The following is a 6,000-nucleotide window of genomic DNA, read 5'->3' as shown; positions in this document are numbered from 1 at the left end:
GTAGGGGTTCTGTGGGAGAATAGAACATGGTCATTACCCTCAAAGTACTCTCAGGCAAGTGAGCAGGACACACACTTACATAAAAGCAAGGTCATGTGACAGGTATCCGGTAGAGGGAAGACTGAAAAGGTGTTTCATGTGTATGTGTGTTTGTTCTTAATAGACAAACATGCTCTATATGCCTACTTCATTTCTGATACAAAAGTGGTGCTGATGTTTAACACCATGACAATCCAACAAGTCAAATCATCACAAAGAATATTACCGATAGGACAATAGGGTCCAGGCATGAGTCTTCTTCCAGCTTCTTGGAACCATATAGACATGATGGAGGCCTGTGGGGAAGACTAGTCCTGCTCACCCAGGTCAGAACTCAATCAAGGAGGAACTTGGCAGGAAAATCCAGGACTTCTTGAGGGGTGTGTCATTGCAGGAGGAGAAAGTCCCCACCCACAACCCCAATTCCTTGCTTCTGACAGGTTGAGTTCCACCCTGTAAACATTCTCAGTCCTCTTATCTAACACTTTGTTTGAGAGTGAGCACTTCAGTGTGGTGTTCAGCCCACTTGGTACGGCAAGGCTGTGACTGAGTATAGTACCAGAGCCTGGCCTCCTCCTATTTGGTTCCCTCTGAGCCAACCACATCTCCACTGGTCACTATTTGTGGTGGACATCTCGTTGTTCTGAACAGAAAGAAGACCCTTGGGGACCAGCTATAGCCTTCTTAGGTAAGATCAGGTGGCTTGTTGCTCATTCTGCAGGAATAGGCTGTCTCTCTATGACCTGATTGGTCCTGTCTCTAGGCTGGGTTTCTGGTCACCTCTAGCAAGGATTTGCAAATTGGATCTAGGCTCATAGTTTTGCATGAGTGTGGGATTCCTCCATTCTTTGTTACTGCTCAGGATTGGTAGGTTTTAGATCAGTATTTTTCAGCTGATAAAGTCAATTGACATACGGAGTTTCATCGTAACTGCCCTATGAAGGTGGTAGGATAGGTAGTTTTCTCCGTTCAGTGATTGAGTGAAGTGAGATGTGGTCAGTTAAGATGATTTGTTCATATTTGCCCATCAGGTTAAGGACAAGATGAGATTTGATCCCCCTTTCTCTTTCCTTCCGCTATACCATCCAGCAGGTCATTCCTTAATTTGAAAAACTGAAGACTCCCTGAACTTTCCAGTGGCAAACAAATGATGATTATTTCTTTGCATCCAAGTTCAGAGTCATAAGTTTAAATTCTTCTAAGAGAGATTATATGATGATATACAGACTCTACACATAGGGCTGTCTTTAGACAATAGATGAAAGTATGTATTGAGAATGACTTGCAAACTGAAAAGCGATTTGCAAATGTGAGAAAGATGATGACATGGAGCCTGATGCATATTTTACATCTCTGTGTAGGAAGCTTTTAATTTGGGGCTGAATGACACTCTCCTAATGTCAGCAGCAGCACGGTGAGGAGCAGATCGAAAAGGCCCGGGGGGAAATATTTAGCTTTGCAGCCTTACTGGTGGTATGTGGAAAAGCAAATCTAAATGGGGGGGAGGATACCCCAAATCCTTTCAAACTGACTCCTGTAATTTCCTATCTTATGACAGCTATCATCATATCTCATTGTTCCAGTTTTAAGAAAATCTCATTTTCAATGATTGTGTAGCTTATTTTTTAAGATGCTAATTTTAGCTATCATTTCCCCTTAATGCTCAAATGGTTATATCATTCTGAGTTATGAAAGAAAATGCTTCCTTGGGGAGGGAGGGAAAGAGGGAGGGAGAGATAGAGAGGGAGAACAACAGGCAGATAAAGAGACAGAGACAGAGAGACAGAGGGCAGAGACAGAGAGAGAGAGATAGAGACAAACAGAGACAGAGGTTGTTATGACAGAGCTAGTAGTCATCCCTCTGGGCCCACCACAGTGCAGTGGGTTGCAGTGCTACATAATTTTTGACACTTTCTGTATATTCTTAGTATCTTTCTGGCTGAAAGGGTCCGGAAAAATTTACTCAATAAATTACTTTATTCAAGGTAGAAAATTAGAGTTCCAGAAACATGAAGTTATATACACCACATTATTCAATCAGTGATCACTCAGTTGTAAACCAAACAGGGGACTCTTACTGCTTCATTGACAGCGAAATGCACTGCGTAAGGCTGGGAATTCCTAAGCAACAGCATTAGCTGTGCCATTATATAGACTGTATGAATTTAAATGTCCTAGAAGATTTCTTCCAATCAAAAGGGTTAGGGGCTTTGACCTTTGCTTAGCATTTCAGGAAATGTCATCATACCATGTAAAATAGGAGAATTTGCCAGCTAAGCTTCTTTCCTTTGACTTGGTTCTTGTGGAATATTTGTTTCAGCCAAATGTTGGGACTTCTCAGTAGTTGTAGAGTGGGGAGACAAGCATGAAGACAAGTTATCTTTGTTTTTTTCAGTCAATCTGGATTTTTGTGTCTCTCAAGATCATTTCAAAGAGGTGTTACGCAGTGCGATGGTTTCAGAATGTGAAAGCTAGTTAGTTTTTTATTCAACACTGTAGAACCTAATGGCAGAGTAAAGTCCACCTGTTCACTTAATCCGGTACTAGCAGTCCAGTGGTCACAGGTGAACCTAGCATGCGCATGTGTTTTGTTTGTGCTTTGATATTAAACAAAATCAGATTAGTGTGTGGTGTATTCAACATCAAGGAAATTCCTTGTAAAATTCCAGATGCCTGACTGTTTAAAATCAGAAGATGTGGTCATGATGGGCCCACCTTCCTCTATAGATAACGCATCAGCTGGGTCTGGGCCACACCTGCTCCCTGTATGTATCCCCAGTTCTTCTTGGCCCCCATTGTATTTTATCTAAACTACTAGGTACTTAAATTTTTCCCTACTGAGCTACTCCAGTCTCTAAGGTGTTTGAGTTCCCTTAAACCATTTTCATTCAAAGCCTGCCAGATCAATGTCATCAGGGAGGAGGTGAAGTTAATTCTTTGACCCTAACCTTTCATTACTTAGGAGGTAGGAGGACATGTGATGATTTCTGCAGAATAAACCAGTGGCCCTGATATGTGCCCAGAATATTTTCTTGAGCTAGATATCAAGACTCAGTGATTTGAAAGCTAAAGATTTAGGGACCCCAATAGTCTCCCAGAGTAATCTCTAGGTCACTATAAGAGAATAGAGAAGAAGGACAACACTTGCAGAGTAATGTCCTTTACTTGAGAGATCAGTTGTGTAGCAAAAAGGAAAGTATGATATCTGATAGCATATGGGTAGCAACACAATGCTCTGTGTGTCAAAGAATATAAAACAGATTGCTGACATCTTGGAAACTAGGCCAATGCTACGTTTTCTACCATGCATTCACTAACATAATAATCACCCTTGTATATTTTATGCTGTATAAATCTTAAGCCTGAGGATTTAGGGATGAAGAGTAGTGACCTTTCCCCAAAGGGACTTTTACCCGGGATAGAAAATGTGTAAACAAATCGCCACAACATGAGGCAAAAAAGAAAGAAAGATAAGTGGTGTGAAAAGAAGAAAGCTAATGCTGTGCTTTCACTGAGTAAAGAGGGATTTATGGCCAGTGGGTAGGTTTCTAAGGAAGAAACAGTATTTGAGTTGGGGTTTGGACAGGCAGAGTTGAGAAGTTTCCCCAAAAGAGTTTACGCAAACTTGCAAAGTACCATTTAAAATGTACTTAAGCCTTTACTATTTTATTATAGGGAAAGTGGGAGTAAGGAATAATGAGGGTGGAAATCCAGGTCTGTACCAGATGGTGGGTGCAGAATGGCAGGTGAAGGGCTTCAGGTGAAGCACAACTTGGTGCATCTAATGAGCATGAGAGCTTTGGAGCAGACATTTGTCCAGGATCGTGGCTCATTAAATGAATAATTTGAAAGTGGCAAAGCATCTATTCAGGTATATGTTAGCTCTGCTTTAAGTTTTCCAGGAGAATTATTGGAACCCCCTACCCTGCTCCCAGGGGGCAGGATGTCCCAGTTCTGTAATCTTCCGTAATAAACATTGCTGAACACACCATTAGTAATGTGATTAATCCACTGTCATGGCTTGTGTTTAGATGTCCCCCCAAAGCCTCATGTGGTTTTAGATGGGGCTATTTTGGAGGCAGTTGAATCTAGAGTGTGTGATGTATGGTGCAATGCTAGGCCAGAGAGGACTAGGATTAAGAGTGAGAATGCTACCCACCCTAAGTAGTCTGCATAAGATTAAAGGGGCAGGAAGATGCTGTTAAGGTCCCTGCTACCCCGTGGGTGCCTGCTAATGGACTGTTTCTCCTCTTCGATTCCTCTCTGCCATGTGCCACCCTGCCTTGGAGCCAGACGATTATGGACTGAAACCTCTACAAACTGTGAGCTAAATAAGCCCTTTCCCCTTTAACTTTCAGGGTTAGGTATTTTATCTCAGCAATGAGAGAAAAGTAACAAGCACAGAATTTGGTAACAGAGAAGTGGGGTTGTTGCTATGACATTACCTGGTCATGTGGTTCAAGAGCCTTTGGAACTGGCTTGTGGAAAGGAGAAGAGTTAAGTAAGACTCAGAGATGCTGGCTTAAGAAGTAGAGCTGGGATGCCTTAGGCTGCTCTGTATGGGAGATTCTAGTCAGAGCTCAGAAGACCAGAGAGCTGGTAAAGACCAAGCTCAGGAGGTTTCTGCTGGGAAGAAGGACTGCTTTGGCTGTTGGTTTCCAGACCATGTGTGTTATGGCTTAGCAGAAATTTTGCCTGCGTTTTGCTTGTGTCCAGAGACTTTGCCTGAGACTGATATTAAGGACGGCAGACTAATTAATCTTGCAGAAAAAGAAATCAAGACAGTCTAATGTTGAGCAGGTGGCATGGCTACTGTTGGGGGCTTTTAGGGTTAACAGAATGATTTAAAACATTTTGAGTTTGGTCAGAAAGGAAGCTTCAGTAAAGTTGTGGCCTGCAAAGGGAGAACAGAGGAGAACTTGGTTGCCGAAAAGATTAACATCCAAAAGCCAAGAACTTTGGAAAAGGCAATATCTCTTGAAGTGAAGATGATTTTAGATCAAATGCAGGATGTTTGGAGCCCTGGAAAGGAACTGGAATGTGATGTCTACATTGAAGAAAACTTAGAGTATTTGAAAAAACTCTTCCAATTGGGGTCAATGAAAGGCTTCAGGTTGAACTATTTGCAGGTTGGAGGATGGAAATGTAGTTTCTCATGCTTTTACTCTTGGACTGATTGGTCTCTTTAGTAGTGTACTTGTGTCTTGCTACCAACATCTATTGTTGTACATTTGAAGGTCATACACCCATAATGATCTTTCTGTCTCCATGGAACTCCAGTCGTATATTTTCATTGTCTCCAGTCCAACTTATTTCCCAGTTGGAATAATGGTACTAGTTATAATCAGGTATTCATTGCAGCACATATTATTTTAACTCAACCTTGCATGTCCAGAATAGAAATCTTTGCCTTAAGTTATACTGTATGGGAGATTCTGGTCAGAGCTCAGAAGACCATGGTAGCTCTCCTTTTTCATCAGTGATTGCACCAGAAACCAACTTCCTCGAGTGAAATCTAACTCCCTTCTAGCTACAGCAGGTTGTACTGGCTCCTTGGTGTGTCTCCAGTGGTTTGCCTTCTGGAAAACCTCTTGTATCCATAGGCATCCAGACAACTCAGTGTGAGTCTCTATGGCACATCGAGAAGGTTCCCATTGCTCTTTTTACAGATTACTATATATTGCTTTATTTCAGCTGCCTGGTAATTATCTATTTGGAGATTTGAATCTTTCACAATATACTTCTCAAGGGCAGAAATTGTATTTGCATGATTTCTCCTAATCTCTGCCTCTCTTTTCCTAGCACAACCCTTCCCCAGAGTGCTTTTCCCCCAAGTTATGCCATTTAGAATAACCCTAAGGAGGTTAGTCTATGTCACACAGGAAAAAACTAAAGTACCCAAATTCAAGATATTCTTGTATGCAGATTTAATTAGGCCAATCAAATATAAAATTTCAGAAA

General features: G+C 41.6%; 1 protein-coding gene across 2 annotated transcripts in view; it reads left to right on the top strand.

Moving 5' to 3' along the window:
• The first annotated feature begins 515 nt into the window (after positions 1-515).
• The window catches only part of Tprg1 (tumor protein p63 regulated 1), a 146,745-nt gene continuing 141,260 nt past the window's right edge, over positions 516-6,000 (top strand). The window contains exon 1 of one of the 2 annotated variants that reach the window (XM_087187019.1): positions 516-727. The gene's annotated coding sequence lies outside the window, so the exon portion shown is untranslated. The remainder of the gene's footprint in view (positions 728-6,000) is intronic. The other variant, XM_021255687.2, reaches the window with a different exon arrangement.

The sequence above is a fragment of the Heterocephalus glaber genome, unplaced genomic scaffold, assembly GCF_053883595.1.
Source record: "Heterocephalus glaber isolate CG9 unplaced genomic scaffold, H.glaber_assembly_v1.0 deba00001504, whole genome shotgun sequence".
In the NCBI taxonomy this organism is placed as follows: Eukaryota; Metazoa; Chordata; class Mammalia; order Rodentia; family Bathyergidae; genus Heterocephalus; species Heterocephalus glaber.
This window is presented reverse-complemented; position numbering and strand designations above follow the sequence as displayed.